At 46.3% G+C, this 21,468-nt stretch overlaps 1 protein-coding gene across 2 annotated transcripts in view; it reads left to right on the top strand.

Annotated features, from left to right (window-relative positions):
- COL4A2 (collagen type IV alpha 2 chain) overlaps positions 1 to 21,468 on the top strand; it is a 174,379-nt gene that overhangs the window by 48,957 nt on the left and 103,954 nt on the right. The gene's annotated exons all lie outside the window — the stretch shown is intronic.

Here is a 21,468-nt window from a genome sequence, read left to right as displayed (position 1 = left end):
ATATGGGCAAGGGGAAGAAGATACATTAATGGTTTACAAATATCTGTGGGACTCGCCTGTGTAAGAGGGAATTCAACTCCAGAGAGACACTCCGGAGAGACTCTGCATTTTTCTCCACGTGATCAGCCAAACAGAACCCACACAGAGCAGAAGGTTACTTTTTCACTTTTTATGATTGCTTAATGCAGAACCAATATGGTAACATTTCCCATAACAGTTTTATACAAATTTTGTTCTTCAGTAAAGATAGTTTGTTCTGATTATTATTTTTTTAAATTCAAGGATAACTAACATGCAGTCTCTGTTAGTTGCGGGTGTACAATATAATGATTTAACAATTCTACGCATTTCTCTGTGCTCAGTCCCCTTTATCTGTCTCACCCCTCCCCCACCCACTTCCTCTGGCGACCACCAGTTTGTTCTCTGTATTTAAGGGTCTGCGTTTTTTTTTTGTTTATCTCTTTTTTTTGTTTGTTTGCTCATTTGTTTTGTTTCCTAAATTCCACATGAGTGAGCTCATACGGCATTCGTCTTTCTCCAGCTGATTTATGTCACTTAGCATTGTATTTTATTTTACTGTGCAGGACCATCTACGTAGTTATGTGCTCTTACGGAAAGCCAGGGGTCTTCTCAGAGTGGTTATGAGGAGGGGGGATTTCTAAGGGTCCCTAGGTCTCTCTAAGTCAGTAAGTTGGCACTGAGGGCTTTTAATTTCCCATCATCCCTCATCCACAGCATAGCCTGACACTGTTTCTGTACGTGAACAAGTAGATAATTGACCCCTTCCAGTTAATTTGGTTAACGCGAGTAATCCAGAGCCCCGAGTGAGTTTGACCTGCCTCTAGTTCTTCAGACAGATTATGATAACATTAAGATGAGATGTGACAGCTGTGTGAGTATTCCTCAAGAGACAGAGCCACGTGGTAGCCCACTTTGGGGCCTGGCCTGTGGGACCCACCACATGTAGCGTTCAGACTGCGTTTGCCCCCGTCTTCACACTGCCCAGCCCTCCACGCTGCAGTGGACCTTACAGACACAAGTTGGGTTGTCTTAGTCAGCTCCAGGGCTGCCCCGGTGACCCAGGTGTGCCACTGGATACTAGTCAACAAGATGATAGACAGGCTGATGGTCAATGGGAAGAAAAAAGTTACAGAGGAGAGAGAAATGGCACCATTTATCATGTTCTATGGGGTGAGCCTGTATTAGTGGAGATACCTGTTGTTAGAACCATTACATCTACCTCATTAGTGTGCTTGCTAAGGCGCGGTACCCGTTTCAGTTCCAGAAGCCTGGTGTATGTACACTAAATATTTGTTAATTAACAAATTTACCCAGATGTGTTCCTGTAGACGGCAGGGCTATTTCTGTCTTACTCTCGGATTGATAATATTTTTTAAAAGTAATGTCATGCATAAAAATAGCAGTTGGACAGAGTCTGCTGTTAGAGAGCTGAGTGCATACTTTGTTCTTTCCCACAGCTCCCCCAGGGTCCCTTGCCATATATTTTCCCCACGGCGCTTCTGGAGCACAGATGACAATGCCTCGCTGCAGAGCTCTGTGCTCCCTGGGCCCTGGGCAGCCCGGCCTTATATGGGCACAGGGTAGAGTTCACTTGTTCCTCACCATGGTGACAGCCGACATCAGAAGCTGTATGTTACTGGATAACTTTTGGACTCGAAGCAGAAATCACAAACGCACTGTGGATTCTGATTCCGAATGAATTCTCATGTTACCGAATGAATAAGCTCAGTGTGAAACGTGTGCAGCTTCCCCAGCCCTCGCTGGGGGCTGGTGGGTCATAGCAGGGAGAAGACTGTTCTCACAGGCAGGGCCGTCCAGCCCTGTGGAAAAACTATGCCACCAGCCGCCAGGGTGTGGAGGGCAGGAATTGCGGCCCCACTCTTCACTCCCTGGGCAGAGCTGGGAGGTGTGGAGGGGTGCTCTGGGCCCTGTTCCCTAGTTCACACGTCAGGGAAGGAGAACAGTGACCTGGGGCGGGGGGCAGGGGGGTGGTAAGTGACCTGCTCCAGTGTGGTCCAGAACACAAGTCAAGTCTTCAGACTTCGATGAGTAATCTTTTGTGCCTGCCTCTTCCCAGATGGTAGCCTACATGGAGGAGATTCTCTGTGGATGGAAGGAAAGGACACAGGCCAAATGAGAGGGGTCCTGGCCCTCTCTCTGCATGAGTTAGGATGCTCTGGTCAGTTCTCCACCCTTCCCTTCAGTGGTTCAGTGAGGGAAGCAGAACTTTGAGAAAAGAACTGGTACTTTTTTTAAAAGTTTATTTATTTTGAGAGAGTGAGAGCAGGGCAGGGGCAGAGAGAGGAAGAGAGAGAGAATCCCAAGCAGGCTCTGTGCTATCAGGGCAGAGCCCGATGCGGGGCTTGATGTCACAAGCAATGAGATCATGACCTGAGCCAAAATCAAGAATCAGACACTTAACCAACGGAGCCACCCAGGTGCCCCTAAATGAATTGATAATTTATTGCTATTTGAGGGTCTGTATATAAAATAAACTATTGGATACCTGGGTGGCTCAGTCAGTTGAGCATCCGACTTCAGCTCAGGTCGTGATCTCAGGGACCGTGAGTTTGAGCCCCATGTCGGGCTCTCTGCTGTCACTGTGGAGCCTGCTTGGGATTCTCTGTCTCCCTCTCTCTCTGCCCCTCCCCAGCTCGTGTTCTCTCTCTCTCTCTCTCTCTCTCTCTGAAAAATAAATAAACATTAAAAAATACAATAAACGATTGTGTATATATTGGAGTCATTAAAAGTTGTAAGTCCTGACTCACCGATATCGTACAGGGTGACGGGCACAACGGAAGCCGGCCAACTAACTTCTCCGAGCCCTCTGCCGCCAGTGGTCCTACGGTCACCGGCCCCAGACACAGCTGCCCAGCCCCTTCGCCTGTTTCTAGTCATTTTACTCTTTCTTCCTTCATATATTTTATATTTTTCTTTCTTTCACGGGGTGGAAGTCTGTTGGATGGAAAGCATTAGAGTTCATTTCTGTCGCAGAACTTCCATCAGAACAGCGGGACGCACCAGGTAATACAAAAATCACTAGTAGAGACAACAGCAAGGAGAGCCGGTGAGGCATCCGACTCAACAAATAAAGACATCTTTGTCTTTGCTCATTAACTTACCTAGAGGTTGTGAAATTCTCAGGTTTTTCCAACGGAGGTCAGTTTTAATTCATTATTTCAGTTCCTTAGACAGGCTCGTGTTCCCCCCAGCCCTTTGACTTTTGACCATAAACTCGGGTCGGATAGCTTACTGCAGCTTTTCGTGGCATCAGCCTTCACAGGGCACCTGTTTCCCCAGACAATCAGATATTTTAGAGATTGGTAAGCACCAAGACTCTGTTAGGTCCAAATTGTTGGGAATTACGGAGATGGTCGGGCTACGGTGAGAAAAAGAGAACCCACAGCTTTGGTTCCCAGAGCTCTGTCCTCAGCCCCTGCTTGAGGACATTGGCATCCCTGCCCCCCACCGCCACTCAGCACTCAGCCACCCGCTTTCCCCCCGTGGGCCTGACAGCACCAACCACGGGACCAGAGATGAGCCCCTCGCATGCACGGTAGCGACGGCTTGCACCAAGCTGTGTGTAGCTGCTGCATGTTTTCATGCAGCCAGGAGTTTCCCACAGTCTGTGGGTCCCCGGACTGGAGTCAAAGTATGAGTAAACAATTCTTAACCTCACAAGATTCCGTACGTCCGACAATGTAAATCAAAGTGAAAGAAACCAGAGAGATGCCGAGTGAAAGGGGAAGCAGGGAAGAGTGGACGGGGGACTCTGGCAGGGGGTAGCAGGGAGCAGGTGCCCTGCGACAGTGGAAAGGTTCATTGTCTTTGGCCACTTGCTGTCAGCTCAGAGGAGCAGCGACCAAGAGATGAAGGGAAGCAGAGCCCTGGCCCCCAGGGACAGGGGTAGAAGGACGTAGAGCAGCTATGAGCCACAGGTGATTGACAAGATCTTCTCTGTAAGGTGAGCTGCAGTCTTGCTGATAAGAGTACCTTCTATCCTGCGTTGCAGACCGTAAACCTTCCCCTTAAATGTGAGTAGCCAGGACTGCAAAATACTATGGAATTTCTTCTCTGAAATGGCTCGCTACAAGTCTGAAAAGCGGGTAGAGCAACGCAGTGCTACGGAGAGATCTTCAGTTCGGAACGTGTGTGCTGTACGTGGTCCACGCCCGGGTTTCCGTGGCAACGTGGCCATCACCTTTGTTCCCCGAAGATGCTCGCATGTGTGGGATCAGAACGTCGGTGCCGCTATGGCAAACGTCTGTTCAGACCAGCTGCTGTTTTCCTGGCACTTTCTCATGGCACACTCAGAACCTTTAACAGAAGTGGCTTCCAGGGGCGCCTAGGTGGCTCAGTCGCTTGAGCGTCTGATTTCGGCTCAGGTCATGATCTCACTGTCTGTGAGTTCAAGCCCCGCATCAGGCTCTGTGCTGACAGCTCAGAGCCTGGAGCCTGCTTTGGATTCTGTGTCTCCCTCTCTCCCTGCCCCCCCTCTGCTCTGTCACTCCCTCTCTCGCTCTCTCTCAAAAGTAAATAAACGTTAAAAAAAATCAGAATCCACCTCCAGTGTTTTATGAACTATCACAATCCAGAAAGGACAACAAATTATTCAGAACCAGCCAGGACATGACCTGGGTGCTATTTTGTAATACCTGTCCACACATGGGTCTCACCTGCTTTCAAAATCGTGCGCTACTTTTCGCGTGCTGTTGGAACAGCGGTGTGGTTCTGGCTCATCTGATGCTACAGTAGCTGCAGCATCTCAATTACGTGGTTATTTTCTGCAGTGAAACTAATATTACACCAGGTGTAGACAGGGTCCACCTAACTTGTAGATCACAGGTAGTGATGTGCTTTTATGTTTGCCATCATGAGAAAAACCCCGCTTCCTTTTAACCATGGAGGCTGGCATGTCTTCAACACTCAAACATGCACTGTGTACCATCTGCGAACAAGGCACTTGTCTAAGAGAAAGGGGTGCATGAGTGAACAGGGGGGTCCCCTGAACAGCAGGGGCAAAGACCCCAAAGTAAGGGTGTGCCCTGAGTGCTTAAGGGGCAGCAAGGGGTGGGGCGCCTGGGTGGCTCAGTCGGTTAAGTGGCCGACTTCAGCTCAGGTCATGATCTCGCAGTCCGTGAGTTCGAGCCCCGCGTCGGGCTCTGTGCTGACAGCTCAGAGCCTGGAGCCTGTTTCAGATTCTGTGTCTCCCTCTCTCTGACCCTCCCCCGTTCATGCTCTGTCTCTCTCTGTCTCAAAAATAAATAAACGTTAAAAAAAAAAATTTTAAGGGGCAGCAAGGGGAGACACTGGTGCGAGGCCAGGTCCAACCGTAAAGGTCAGGGGCGGCGAGAAGATTGTGTCCGAGTCTTAGGGAGATGAGAAACCATTTGAGGGATGTCCTTAGAGAAGTCACGTAACTTATAACTCAGGTCACAGAGATCTTCATATGGGGAGGCTGGTGAGGTTCATGTTTTGGTGATCTAGTCTACTCAAAAAAAATACCATGAAATAGTAGATTATACACAGCCGTAGTTGGAAACTAGAACTTGAAAATCAAAGTGTTCGTTTGACACACAGCGATTACATACCTACCACACGCCAGGTCCCGTCTTGTCACCCGGAATACAGAAGTAAACAAAGCAATCAATATCCCTAATCTTTTGGAGCTTTCTAGCCCCGTGATCTCCAAAAGAACTTTCTGCAGAGATGGAAATGTTCTGTATCTATGCTGTCCATCCTGGCTACTTGAGCATTTAAAATGTAGTTAGAGAAATTTTAAATTTTATTTAATTTTAGTTAACAAAAATTCAAATTGAATAGCTCCCATAGCTTCCATATTGAAGATCACAGTTCTAGGGAGTACGGAGGTGGAGAGTAGGAGAGACAATGAACTCACTGTGAATCTATAGGAATGTTCTAGATATCAAATCCTAGACAAAAATAAAGCACAATATAAAGTCAGGGTTTTGTGAAAGTAAGACCAAGATTGCAACTTGCTTATATCTTACTAAAAGCATGTTATCTCAAAAATATAGAGACCCATGAGCAGGACACATTGGAAGTGGTGTCTGTACCGAACATGATTCATCACATCCTCAACCTTGCCCACAGCCTCAGGGAAACCTGCATTTCCAGCGTGAGCTCTGGTCAGGGCCTCCCCTTCTAGAAACTCCTTGTCTAGCTGCTTTGGTGCAGGAGACCTTTGCTCACCCAGCCCTCAGCTTTGGAACATCAGGCTATTCTCACTGTCTTTCTGGCAAGATCAAGTAAGCATTTTCTTAAAGCAGGGCTTTCAGTAAACTGTGTAGAAATGCATTAATGGTGCAGCTGGAGAAGAGAGGTACGGTTACGTGGCTCAGGCCCACTCCCCATTTTACCTGGCCCAAGATGGTAATTGTTTCATTTTGCAAGGACTATTATGACAGGTAGTCAGGATTTGACAGAAAACGGGCCCATTGGGAGCTCATCCAAAAGGAAGAATACATTATTCAGATCCTAAAAAGACAAAATTTAATACCGCCTTGCTGAATGGATTCAGAGAACATCATTCTGGACAGAATCTCCTGGTTGAAAGTCAGTGCTTAGAGAAAACACATGTTTTCGTCACCATCGAAATCATCATGGTCTTTATCCCCAGGACAAAATATCCTGGGTTGTTTTCTACCAGTAAAATATGTTGTTAAATAATAGGAACCATGAAAGTCACTGGTGAAAATTAACCACAGTCGTCGTGGCCTAGCATTTATCAACCTCAACAGAAATGGCCATGATACAACTGCTGATAGGGAGCAGATACTTGACAGATGATGGAGTCAGCAGAGAACACATTTGCAAGCAGGAGCGGTACATGTTCAGTGATGAATAATGAAGCATTGGCCCATCGGATGTCTTTAGTACCTGAGTGCAAAGGAAGAATTGTAAAGGTCTTCCTACTTGATTCATCCATTTCTCCCTCTTCCAATGAACACTGTACACAAACACACCCAAAAAATCACATGGGCAGCTCGTGCCACATTGCGTGGCACATTGTCGCCGCACCGTGGTCTTGAGTGTCCAGGTGTTTGCCCATGAAAGATGGCTGCCTTGGTGCCACAGACACCACAAATTCTTCCACGAAGCGTCTGTTACTCTGGAAACACTGGGGGGAGGTGACGCCTAGTATCTCGTTCTGAGAGAACCACACATCCAAACGTTCCCCTCGGAATTTACACCTAAACACACGAAGTGTAGAGTAGACATTCTCAGAGCCCACGCAGAAGAGGGAGCCACGTTGAGAGAAAACCTTTTTTTTTTTTTTTTGTACGTAGGCGGGTCTCTGTTCCCCAACCCTTTAGACCTTAACTGTGATCAGATTTTTTGTGTATGTAGAAAGTGTGGTTTCTGAAGAAGCACAAAATTGGCCCTGCGAGGTCCACCGGCTGGTCGGAACGGGTGGAGGAGCCCCCAGGACCTTCCCATGAATTCTGGGTGGTGGCCTGAGCCAGCGGAAGCTCAGGGACCCAGCCCGTCCCTGCCAGCCTCTGGCACTTAGGGTGGCGACCCAATAATTAAGTGGGCGCTGGTCCAGAGCTGACCATCCTGGGAAATGGCCTTTCATGGCTTTAAGGAAAATATCACATCAGTCCATAGCCAGGATGATGATGGTAGTAACGATTTTGTGTCTTGATTGAAAATCTCACACAGACACCAATAGACGGCTGATAAACTGGGAGAGACAAATGAATATTTCTACTGTTCTAGAACCGAACCAAACCAAAGCTCTGCCTTCAGAAATCCTTCGTTTTTCTTACCTCCTGATGGAATGTTTTGACAAGTATAGCATTAAAGCATTTCCCCTCTCTGTTACAGAAAGAACACCAGTCTTCAAAGACCTTTGTTTTGTTTTATTCACTTCCAATTCATTCTAAGTAAACAATTGCAGGATTTCTGAAATGACCAGAGCAGGGTTGTTACCGAGCATGATCTGCTTTCTGAAAGCAAGTCTGAAAACAGAAATGTTTGCTCTGAGTTGGTCATCTGTCTACACAGGGGAAGAGAAGGCCTCACGTGGCCTGGTCTAGTCTTCGTGTGCCGAAAGCATGCGTGTCGCACCTGCCCACTGTGGTTTCGTCTCAAAGTGCTTCCCAAGTGAGCTGTCTGACCAGAGGCTCCGTGCGCTTGCGTCGAAGTACTTAGACATCACACTGCTTCCATAGCAAAGAGAAAACCAGTAGGTCACATGGCAAAGTTTTGAAAATACTTTTTGTTTTCTTCCAGAGATAGTTAAATAGTAACCAGAGAATAATGGCAGAAGTGACCAGACGAACTCTTCCTACACACACTTTCCTCACTGAGGGGCCTTCGGAATGTGCTGCCTAAATGGACACATACTTGGGGGGTGCCCTGGGAAGAAGGAAATCAGGGTCATCTCATCTCTGCTTTGTGTTCTTCCCTTTAAATCAGAGGGAACCACCCTTGTCCTTCAAAGTCACGGACAGAGATACTGTACTCATCACTGGCATTCGGGCGAGCAGAAGATCAATTTATTTCTGACAGCTTTTAGGCATTTCAAATTTTTCTTAAGAAACTGCCCAACCTGAGGTCCCAAACAGCCTGTGATTCTGAACCCTCTGGCATCCCACCCAAGCTAGCACATTGTGGTGTAGACAACCAAATCATTCAAGTCGTCAGATGTCTGACTCATATGGGAAGCACAAAGCAGGCCTTCAAAAGGGCATATGTCCCCACTGATGAGAAAGGTCAAAATATCCCTGTCCCTTCCCTCTCTGTGTCCAGCCTAAAAGTTTAAATTCTGGAAGAATGAAGCAGGAACAGCCGCCCCAGTAACGCAATACAGACCTTGTATTGAGGACAGTTTCCTCCTGAGCCACTGTGAGGGCATTAAAAATCCCGCCATAGGAACAAAAGTTTTTGTACCCAAAACACTGTTGGGATGGATAATTCCTAAAGGATTGGGACCAGAAAGCGGTGGGGGAGACAAAACAAAATGGAAGTGAAATGGAAGTCATTAATGCTGGGCAAATAATATCTTTGGCCTAATAGTCCTCGCCTGCCTTGTCAGTGTTGATGTTTTTTATTAAATTGTTGTCTTTGCAAGGCACTGTAACTACTCTTCAAACCTAAAGTCTGTTTTAAATAAAGAAACAGAAGGACGAATGAGTTCTATGGTGAGCCTGGTCTCAGTAATAAAAATTAAAGTGCTGGCATGTTTCAGCTCTGCATGGTAGTAATTATTTTCTTTTAAAAAAATATACTTTAAGTGGCGATAATGGCATTTTTAAAGGCTTGTGAAGATAGTGCTCATATTTCAAAAGAACCCTAACGTCCAGATCAGTTTTTATGCATCGCACCCAGATTTAGCATCTGTCAACAAAAGTAGCGTTTCTCAGATTTGGTTAAAAAAACACGTTGCCAGAGCCTTTGAGGACGCACATGTCTGCAAGAAGATAGAACAAAATTAACAGAATTCTGTGATTCTCTGAGGAGCAGTTGTCTTTTTTGTTTATGTTGCTTTTAACATCCTGCTCGTCAGCCCAGCCTAGAGAGGAGGCAGGTCTCGTGCCCAAGCAGCCCGGGGCGGGGGGGGGGGGGGGGGCACCAGGGCGAGACTCACGAGCAAGCCTGTCACAGTTCAGGCCGCATCTCTGCAGTCTGAAGGAGGAGAGGACTGACCAGGAGCCCAGACAATTCAAGCAGAACCCTGAAACATGAGGCCAGGCTTCCTGTGCTTGGAGCCTGGGGGTGAATTCCTCATCCTTTAACACCTGATATTTTACAAATATTTGTGTTTCTCTCCATAGAATGATAGAATTACAGGTGTAGTATGTTGACAAGTTTTGTCCCTAGTGTCACACCCAGGAAAAAGAGAAGAGGGCATCTGAGATTGATGGCAGCCTGTTCTCTTCTTGGGTGTTAAAAAAACAAAAAACAAAAAACCCCACCTCAGAGTAGATTTATATGTGTCCAGAGTAAAGCGCATGTTAAAAACTCCATTAATGGAAAGTGTAGTATATTACTGCAAAAGAAAAGAATCTAAGTCCTAACCGAAAGTTGAACCAAAAAAGTTCAGCTCTCCCCCAAGATCAGAGTTTTCCTTTGAGACTTGCAGAGAGCAGTGAGACCCACTTAAAGTTTCGAGACAGTAAGATTCATTCCATAAGCTTCACTTAAAAGAGACCCAGTGGTCGACATACCATTGACAAGAAGTTGAATTGATCCTGTTTGAGCCCCTAGGATATTTCTTTCTGTGCCTTGTGAGCTTCACATTTTTCGTAAGAGTTGATCCCTCCTGTATCTGGTGTTTTTCATGAGTTTGTTTTGCCCTGAAAGAGTGGATTTTGAAAGCAAGAGATGCCAGGACGGTGACATCAGCCTGCTTCTCAAGTGTTGTACAGGAGGTGAACTAAAGATCATCCTGGAAAGGTAGACTTAGCCTCTGCAAGTCACAGAAGAAAGTTCTGTTAGTGCCACAACTATATTATATGTAAACAGTCATTTTTAAGCACTCAGTCAAACTGGAGGCAAGGAGAAAGAGGTTGAACTAAGTAATAGCATTAGGGTGTTTAATTTGAAATCCAAGAAGGCTGAGGTAACACGTGTGCTATAGCATAGCTGTATGGGGAGTTTCGTATGAGTGTCAGCCATCATCAGACGACAAAAATTTGTGCCATCGAAGAGAGCACTGTTGGACACTACTGACAGGTGGTTCGCCAACCAGAACCCCATCACAACACATGAGAGGTGGCCCTGCACTGGGGTGTGTGCTGTAGTTGTTCCCACCAGAGCTCTTAAGGATGCTTCCCTGGACAAAAGCTTAGCTTTGATACGTGCCCGTGTCCCTGCAGGAAGGAGCCCTCCCCTGATCGCACCCAAGCGTACACACAAGCATGGATGTGCCAGATGTCAGTGCCCACGCACCACTCCAGCCCAAGCCCCTCTGACCCCAGTGAGCTTTCCCTTCCTGCATCCCTCTACCAGCCCCCAGTCAAATCTCCTTCTCCCCCACATCTACTGATCTGAGCAGGATTATAGGAAAGCACACGATCTCCTAACCTTTTTCATATTAAGCTATCATGTGTTGCATAAACTGGGTCCCTGACTTCCTGACCCATTGCTCATGTGAAGATGGTCTCCTAAGTTTCTCCCTTTCCTCCTTCAGTCCTGGAGCAGCTGCCTGACCCAAGTGAGTGCTTGGAGTTATTTCCTCTCTGGATCTGGATGCTATGCTTCTGAACCCCACCATAAAATCCTGTCACCCCTTTGTTACCAAACACATTCTTGCATGGGCTCACAAGGGATATACTTCTCCCCCCAAATCCATTTTTTATGTAAGTTTTTTGTCACGTTCCTTTTTGGTTTTGCTTTTTGACTATCAGCCTTCCATGTGTAGAATTAATTTTTAAACCCCAATCCAAGGTTTTACTTTGATTGCTGTGAAGTTGTTACAAGATACAGCCAGCATTTCCGGCTTGGGGATGGGGACATACAGGCGTTCTCCTGCCCCGGGTCTCTCTCCCTCCTACTTGTCCAGTACTGAGCTAATTCAAACACAGACATTCCATGAAGATGGCTAGTAACCAAAAAGGAGATTTCTAAATGTTAATTGCCGCTGGTATTTTTAGGACTTTTTATTTTGAGGATAGCATCGATGAAAAGGGGTATGTAGCCATCTGCATACCCTTGAGTAGAATAATCAGACTAAGGAAGTAAACAAAAAGAACTTTGTGGATGAAAATGAACTCCTTAATTCCAGAAGATTAAAAAGACTTCTTTAGTAGAAGGAAATAAAATTTAACAAAACGGTTGCCCTTCAAAAATGTCAGCTATCTTGGAAGGAAAGATGAGTAATGGAAATCCCATGTGGATCAGAAAGATGAATAGATTAGTCCCATGAAACTTGCATTGACAGAGGGCGAGGGGCCCTGTACCACCACCCCACACCCCTTTCCAGCAGACACGGGGGCCGTCTGAGAAAGCTTCCAGGATAAGATCATTATTCTTTGAATTAACATATAAAAGATTCAAAAAATAACCCCAGGATTTTGAAATATGCACATTATCTGTGTGTGTACATATGCGTATGCACATTTACGGATTTTCATTTAGTGTATTTTATGTTTATTAAATACATATTTTATGTGTGCGTGTTTCCAGGAAAAAAAGCATTTTGCTATCATAGAAAACCCTTTATCACATGCTCAACATGGGATTTTAGTTATTTTTAGCATTTAATCTTATCTCACAAATTGAAATGAAGTCTGGCATGTATTTTGAATACCCTGAAACTTTATTAGAATACACTATTGCCTTTTTACATTTGTCAGGTTTTTATATCAAACCTAGTCCTGATGTTCCTAAACTCTAGGCACAAGAATTGATTATTTTTGACAACATCAGGTATTTAAATCTGCTTCTCCTTTGGGCGTGAATATCCCCTGTCCTTTGGGAGACATGGTGGGGGGGGGGGGGTGTCACTGTCACAGGGGAGAACGCTAGAATCCAACTTTCCTCCTCTGGACTGACGTTCGCTGTTCCAGGAATTCATTGTCGTTCCCATCCCCACCCATATGCCCCAGTGATCTCTATATTCTGCTGGCTGTGCGTCAACAGGAACTCCCAGAATAAACCGGCAGGGAGTTGGCGCGCAGATAGGAAGGGAGGCAGGGGCTGGGGGCACAGCCAGGACCACACTCCCACCCCAGGCAGCTGGGGGGATTCCCTCACCTTCTGCTTTGTTTTTAGAAGGATGCTACATCCTACTCTGGGAGTTTCCAAGTGTCCTTACTGTATTTCATGGAAATTTAGAACATAAAAGAAACACGTACAATTGGATATTTCAAGAAGTTCTGGACAAGGGTGCCATTGATTTTCCCTGAGCCAGACACCCTGGGGCCCCACGGAGCACCGTGGAGGTGGTTCCTTTGGCAGGGGGGCCACAGACCCTCGCCCGGGGTGGGGTCATGCACAAAGAGAAACACTTTCCCAAAACCTCTCCACAGACGTTTTTTTGTCCTAAAAAAGATAATAACATTTCTGTCTCTGCAGACCAAGTCAGATTGACCCGTTTTGCTTCCCTGTGAATCGTAAGCTATTTCAGAATCAATGAGCCTCCTTCTGACAGGTCAGGGCGAAGATGGGAAAAAGTGCCATTTTAATCGAAATAATTAGTGTTCTGTTGTTTGAAGTTCAGAGGCATCTTACTGTTTGTATGTAATTGTGATTCGTTTCTAACATGTGCTATTTCTGGAAGGCACGTAAGCTTTTTTTTTTTTTTTCATCTATAACGATCTTTTCTCCTATTACCAACAGAGGTAACCTGAAAAGACAAAATGTCCTATTTAAAGTACACTTATTCTTGCACTGATATTTTTCCACAATGCTTTAAGTCTCATCTTGTGGCCACTATAGCAAAGCACATGAAATAACCATTAGTATCTTGTTCCTTTTTTTTTTTTTTTTCTAAATAGCAGGTGTTTCCTATGCCTTTTTGGCAGGTTTTGTTGTTTGTCTTTTGTTTGTGTGTCTCAATTTCCCATTGTCTGGGGTGTGCACAATGCCTGTTATGGAAGATTATTGTTCTGGTTCACATGGTTTTACTTCCAAACTTTGGTGTGCATTCCTGTCGTGTGTTGGCCACTATGGAGCAATCTACTCCATTTTTGAATAGCCATATGGTTTAGTGACTAAACATTTATTTTGGGATGCATAGTATTTCTCAGAGGTGGGATGTCCACTACCTGTTTTTACAATTAACAAAAGAATCCTGATGACCTAGGCCTAAGTTCTTCCTACCAATGCTCTTACTCACATTGGGGTTATTTGTTCTATGTTAAGAGTGCACTTGGGCTACGAACACCCAGATGGATTCAGGACTCCCCTCACGCGTGCTGCCCAGCCAACACCAATTACTTTGCAAAAGCACCTTGTAGGTGGGGAAATGTCCCACGCATGATAGCCTTCTCTACCTTCCTTGGTATTTAATCATGACTTTTGGTAGCTAGTATATTTTCAACATATTTTATCTTATTTTCATGGAGTATCCAATGCAGAGGGTTTCGGGTAGTGAAATATTAGACTTCTCTGCTTTAAAGAGGAAAAATCAAAATATCGCATAGAACCATCCCCCTCCCCCCGCCACGGGATCAGCTAATCACAGATATGGAGCAGCCATCACCCTCAAAGCACTGTACTGAGAAATTCCATAACATGTTGGATTTAAACAAAGGGCTTCACTCTCTCCTGTCTCTGTGTGTGGCTTCAGTACACCCGCGGGGTTTCCCAGGCTGAGAAGCATGCTTTCCCATAGAGCCACGGCTCACAGAGCCTTGCCATGCAGAGCTTGAGGACTCTGGGAACCTGCAGTACCCCTGAAATTCTATGTAACTCTGCTGAATTTTGTATGCAAGTCTGTCACATCTTAACGCCTCCATCATTCAGCATCTGTTAAATGAGCTTCTTCCTATCTCTGTGATTTTTTTTACCACTTTTTAACTGTAAGCTGATGAGGCACGTGCTAAGGTGAGCATCCCTTCTATTTTTACTCTTTTGGATTCTAGAGTTCTTCAAGGACATAACGTAGCACTTGACAGAGATTTTGTGTGTCTGCACCATAGACTACAGAATTTGGAATAACTCCTCAAATTACCCAGCTTGAGAGTTTGCAACTGGACTGAAGTTTTATTAATAAGACAGTTGTATCGTATTCAAATTTAGCACATGCTGTGCGTGAAAGGAAAACACAGAAAATGGGGCCCAGTTGGGTCACCGTGTGTTATGATGGTGCCTGGCACACACTGATGGCTTACTGTGGGCGAGGTGCTTGCTAAGTGTTTCGCATTCATTAATTCACAGTCTTTCCAAGAGCCTGTGATGTGGCCCCTGGTGTGTGTTGAGGAAATCAAATGGAGAACAATGAAGTGAGCTGTCCAAAGTTCCATCATTAGAGTTGAGGAAACCAAATCAGAAGCCCGTCCAGGAGCCCGTACTCTTGACTTTTCCTGAAGGGCCCCCTTTAAAATCTGGGTATGAGGTTGCACATTTGAAACTCAGTTGTTCCTAATTATCTTTTCTTCCTCAACCTGTAATTTCTGCATCAACGATTTCTTTTTCTAAACAAAACCACGAAGCCAGAGAAGAAACAAAAATATATAAAGCCACAATTTTGTAAATTAAAAATCCATCCTTTCCACATCTGCTTGCGTTTATGCTCTCTCTCTCTTCTCCTCTGGAGGCAGCTCTGTTCCATGAATTGGCAGATCTCCTATTTGAAAACCAGCAGGCTCTCCAAATATGGCAAATGTTCTCCTCATTTCCCTCAGCACTAGCTGCCCTGCTCCCACCCGGTTCCGCCCCCCTGCTCTTCTCAGTGTTCACCCGCCCCACCCGACTCTTGTAACCTTGTCCTGATTACACCACCAGAATTCCATTAAATGCATGGTTTTCTGTCCTCTTCGGAAGCATTCCCAAAGTTCAAGAACCCCCTGAACGGACTGGAAGTTTTTTAAGACTATTCTCAGTAGATCAAGGGGTGATATTTTAAGCAGCTCTGCCAATAAACCTCCTTGTAGCATTGTTCCATCCCAGAATGGATTCATATAAGCCCTAGTTTTAAGCCCTGTTCCTTCTAGAGCCCTTTCACGTCAGGACCTACCTACTCACGCAGAGCCTATGGAAGACATCCCACGGTACAAAAAAAATGTGGTGTCCGTGCACTACAGCGTTCACTGTGAGATGTAACGTGGTCTTAGTATGTGGGAGTGAGAAGGGCAGGTAAAAGTCTTCACTTTGGAGTCAATTTCCGGCTCTACCGCTTATGTCTGTAGACCCTGGGGGACTCACATATATTCCTTGGCCTTCAATTTCTTCCTCTGTAAAGTAGGATAGTAATACCCACCCAAGGTAGTTCGAAAGAAGTAATATTCTTCAATGCTTAAATGTCCAGTGTCTGGCATGCTCTCAGTGTTCAACAAATGGTGGATATTACCGTGGATGTGTTACTTCTCCCTGGCGTCCTCATTATCACAGAAAATGTGAGTCAACTGGATATGGCTGGGGGTGGCTGGCTTTCTGGGTGAACATCCTTACGGTTAGCCCTGTGCCGTCGGGAGGGGTGGAACACCTGGGCCACTGAAAACAGCAGTACTTGATCACAGGAAGAACTTTCAAAAGAAGCCCCAGTGGCCACCTCTTCAGAGAATCTCACACACACACACACACACACACACACACACACACACACACACACCTGGTTCTGCTTCGATCATGGAGAGATTCATCAAGTTGAGCTCAACTTGGTGAAGCAATACTAAAACTTCAGGTGATAGAAAAACATGTTCAAGAAGGTAAAATTGGTGCCCCTGGGTGTCTCAGTCAGTTGAGTGTCCAACTCTCATTTTCAGCTCAGGTCATGGTGTCACGATTCGGTAGTTTGAGCCCTGCATCAGGCCTGCTTGGGATTCATTCTCTCTCTCTCTCTCTCTCTCTCTCTCTGCCTTTCTCTCTCTGCCTTTCTCTCCCTCTCTCTCAAAACAAACTTTAAAAAAAGAAAGTAAAATCCTCTTAACATATACTTTATAAAAATTAGACTAATTTATAGTTAATAGTTTCATACTGACATAATTTAAACATATTACAAGTGTATTTCAACAAAGCTTTTGTTTGCAGAACTTCTCTGGTTAGAAAAAAAAGTGCATGTTGTCGAAATGTTTTTCTTGTTAGCCGTCAAAACCCAGACTGGAAAAGAGAAGGGTTTGCTCCGACAGAGAACAAACAGGCATGTGGGAACCCGGCAGAGACCTAAGCACGTCTTGCAAGAACGTTCAAACCTCTGTCACATTTTAGATGACTCTGGCAGAGGGGATAGCCCAGCTATCTTGAATCAAACTATAACGTGAAATTGAGAATTTCAACAGGCTTCGTCAGGCCTCTGTTCCCTGAGTAGTGCTTTCTGTGTTCTCTGTTGAAAAGTGAGAGGCATGCCTCTTGGGTTTTACCTTCGTTTATACTGGCTCTCTGCTCTTGAAGGATGAGTGTCGGAGATTTGCTCATCACATGGTTTGCAAATAAAACATGGACATAAGGAAATATAGACAAGAGGAAAAAAGTTTTGTCCAAAGGAAAATAGACATGGAACAAATTGAGAGACTTTTAGGTCTAGAAGGAACCTTATCCCGCTAGGAAATGTCATCCGCAGGTGAGGAAACTGAGGCCCACCCTTATCTAGAGCCCTTCCTTACGGGACTTCTGCACTCCCGGAGGTTCCCCAGGATGGAACAAGACTATAGAATTACAACAAATGAGGGACCCCCAGGGGGCTTAGTCCGTTGACCATCCGGCTCTTCATTTCGGCTCAGGTCATGATCTCATAGCCGTGAGTTTGAGCCCTGAGTTGCGCTCCATGCTGAGTATGGAGCCTGTCTGGGATTCTTTCCATCTGCCCCACTCGCGCTCTTGCGCTCTCTCTCTCTCTGTTTCTCAAATAAAAAATAAGTAAAATTTTAAAAAACAGTTACAACACATCAGGCAGCCTTTTAAAGTTGATCTAAAGAGCTGGGAGAAAACAGCAACCAAAGCAAGTTGATTACAAGCCACAAAAATGATCAGTAAAATCTGTTTTACAAGGAAATTATTAATGCAGATTCTGTCTGCGACAAAATTCATTTTGAAATCAGCCCCAGCAGGTGCATTCTGAGTTCAGTGTTCTCTACAGACAGCCTTTGTGTGCTATTTAGGAGATACGAACTATCGGAAAGACCAGGAAAAATATCTCCTATCTGATCTGCCCTGTCCTAAGGCGAGTAATTTGATCCCTTGGTGCCTTCCTTATCCCCACCGTGGTGACAAGACTGCTGTCTCCCAGGCTCACGGTGCACAGCCCTGTGCTGATACCAGTAGACAAAATCACAGATGAGAACTGCTCATTTGTCCTGGGGAGGACCCTCCTGGTTTGCTCTCTAGGTTTGTGAGGGAGATAACAGAACCGGCAGCGGTGAGCCCGGGTATAACTACTTGGCCGTGATGTGTAGGCACACACCTAGGCCACAGGCATGGCAGAGACCTCACGTGGCTGCACCAGACATTCTCACCCAGCGCAGTTCTGCCCCCCAAGGGACACTGGGCAAAGTCTGGAGACATTTTTGGTGTCACAAGTAAGGAGAGGGTGTTCCTGGCACGTAGGGGCTGGGGGTGCCGGGAGCACCTGCCTCGAGGGGCAGTCCACAGGAGACAGTTATCTGGCCCAAGCGTGGTGGGCTGGAGCCCCAAGGAGAGAACGAGTGGCCACGCACTGCAAGAGCCCAGGACGGCCCCCTTCCCATCTCGCTGCTCATTTCAGCCCTCGTTTCAGCAAATGTTTGTGTGCCCTACTGTGCACCAAGCCCCAGGGGTAGGGACAGGAGGGGGCTTGCAGAGTCCCCGCTGCAGCGGTAGCTCTGTGATGCCTTCCTGCTGGCACACCCCCAGATCCGAGTCTGGAGGGGCCATAACGGCTGGGCCACGGAGCCCAGAACCAGGACACTGCGGTCAAATGCTGGGTCCCACGTGCATGACACCTTGTTTCCTCCCTTGGCACCGCTGTCTCAGGCCTGGAACAGAGCACGTGTGGGATGGGGGATGCGGAGGGTCTGTTCCAGGGTCGGGGTCCTGCTTATGCAGGAGGCGTGGCCGAGCTCCATATTTGCTGGAAGGAAACGGCCGCATACTAACTTCATCTGCCCACAGGAGCCTCACGCCAATCTGTGCACCCCCTGCCCGCCTCCTCCCCCTTCTCCGGCCTCAGTGGCGCCCCCTCCCTGGTCACCCTCAGCTTTCCTTTGTTAGGAACCCTTAGCAGGCCAGCCCTCCTGCCAGCCTCCCTGGCTTCACACCCTCCTGACACCTTCTGTGCTCCTGCCACGCCTGGATTACTGATTGAGCTAGACTTCTCTAAAGAGCAAGTTTTGGGGCGCCTGGGTGGCTCAGTCGGTTAAGCATCCGACTTCGGCTCAGGTCACGATCTCGCGATCCGTGAGTTCGAGCCCTGCATCAGGCTCTGTGCTGACTGCTCAGAGCCTGGAGCCTGTTTCAGATTCTGTGTCTCCCTCTCTCTCTGACCCTCCCCCGTTCATGCTCTCTCTCTCTCTGTCTCAAAAATAAATAAACGTTAAAAAAAATTTTTTTTTAATTAAAAAATAAATAAAAAATAAAGAGCAAGTTTTCCAAGGCCCTAATCCTGCGGGGGGAGATCTGCATTCGGCAGGGGACCTATGAACCCCACTGAGTTTCTTAAAAGGCAAATTTTGAGGGGCTCCTGGGTGGCTCGGTCTTGGTTAAGCTCACGATCTCACAGTTCATGGGTTCAAGCCCCGCCTCGGGCTCTGTGCTGATAGCACAGAACCTGCTTGGGATTCTCTCTCTGCTCCTCCCCTGCTCCCACTCTCTCTCTCTCTCTCTCAAAATAAATAGATAAACTTTTAAAAAGGGCAGATTTTGAAAGAAATCTGAGGTGCTTCTGTTTTGAGGGTTGGGTGAAGCTGATAAGTTTCATTATTTAGGTCTTTTGTTTTTCCAACAGCATGGACATCATGTATTAGTATCATTTCTTATTTTATAGAAACCTGTTAGAAGGGACTTCTCTGTCTTTGCCCAATCCACAGTAATTGTAGTTACTTGTCTCTACAGCTTTAATATTTTTTATTAAATATTAATCTTTTAAATGTCAGCATGTTAAGTATACATGTATTTGAACGTGTGCTAGCTCGTTGGAGCCTCGCACTACCTTAGAGGTGAGACCATCACCTACACCTGCCCACACGCACGTGTGTGTGTGTGAGTGTGTGTGCGTTTAAGAATGGAAGAATTTGTACCAGTATTTCTGGTTTCCTTTCCCTTGTGCCCCCTGCAGCAGAACCGAAGCCCCCTAGCCTTACTCACATAAACATCTGAATAACCATGGATTCTTTAGAAAAATTAAGTCTTCCTAACACTTAAAATGCTGTCGTTCCTTAGGGGAAAGAAACGACGGGTAAGCCAGTTCATCAAGACTGACGAGCTGTCAACTCCTGTCACACTCCTGTCTTACTGGCAAGCGAGTCCTTAGAACAAGTGATCCGCACCCACCACTGAACACCAGACAGGGCTCAGGGACAGGTCGGAAAATGAGACTCAGATAACCAACTGCTTCTTAACCCCCCCTGGATCTGCATCCAGGAATCCACTCTTTGTCCAACGGTCAGTGCTCGGGTCCAGCCTGGGTTGGAATTGGCCTCAGCCCCCATCAGCTGTGGGATGGACCCCAGCGTGCCCGCTGGGAAAACAGAGACATTAATGGGTACCCCGAAGAGGCAAATGGGGTGAGGTGTAGAATACACACAGCCAAGGGCCAGCACATCTTTATCATCAGCTTACGGTTATCGTTATCACTCTTATTCTTATGCCAAGATTTTATAACATTGCTGCTTCCGCTGAGTTGTGATTCCTCCAGGAACTTGATGCCATGCGTGATGATTTAGTGATTTCAGGGGCCAGCTGTGGGCCACAACCACCGTGTTTTCCACTGCCACATTCTTCATGGCTTCTTCGTCGTGTCCTGCTGCTGGACGACCCCACTAACAGCTCGGGAAGTAGAAGCCGGTTAGCCAGTCTGAGAGGGTTGGCACGCAGCAAATCATACATCAGGGAGAGAATCCCTTCTCTGCGTTACTAAGCCTGTCTCCATTTCATGTGTCTTCAAGCAGAGCAGTTATGGTGTGATCGCCTATGGGAGGGCCTCTGTTCTCAGGAGCAGCTGCACGCACCACAGCATCCTTGCTGGTGAGCTGAATGGAATACATTCTTTCCATAGCACATTTTATTATTTTTTTTAATGTTCATTTATTTTTGACAGAGAGACAGAGCACGAGCAGGGGAGGGGCAGAGAGAGGGGGAGACACAGAATCTGAGGCTTGTTCTAGGCTCCGAGCTGTCAGCACGGAGCCGGACGCAGGGCTCAAACTCACCAGCCATGAGATCATGACTTGAGCCGAAGTCGGACGCTTAACAGACTGAGCCTCCCAGACGCCCCTCCACAGCACATTTTAAAAGACTTGAGGGGAAAACATGAGACTTTCATTTCTACCCACGTGATCTGGGCACACTCCTTAATAGCTTTGAGCCCTTCTTCTCCATCTATAGAAGTGGAAATTAAAATGGTCACCCCACAGGTTTGACGTGGAGATTAGAAATGACATTTATAAGGCAACTACGTGCCGTGTGGGGTGGCTAAGTGTTGTGTCATTCTTCCGCTTCTTCATCCAGCCCACAGACATAAACAGAGTGCTTTGTGTGTAGAGTACAGCAATTAAAAAAAAAAAGTTATGGGTAAGATTCTTACCCTCAGGAAGATCACAGTCTGGGGCAGAGAGGCAGGAGAGAGCAGGGAGCAAGCACATCTAAATTATCACAAAAGAATGACCAAGGCCCCCCATGCTG

This window comes from Panthera onca, chromosome A1 (genome assembly GCF_046562875.1).
Source record: "Panthera onca isolate mPanOnc1 chromosome A1, mPanOnc1 haplotype 2, whole genome shotgun sequence".
In the NCBI taxonomy this organism is placed as follows: domain Eukaryota; kingdom Metazoa; phylum Chordata; class Mammalia; order Carnivora; family Felidae; genus Panthera; species Panthera onca.
The sequence above is the reverse complement of the archived record's forward strand: the minus strand, read 5'-3'. Positions and strand labels throughout refer to the sequence as shown.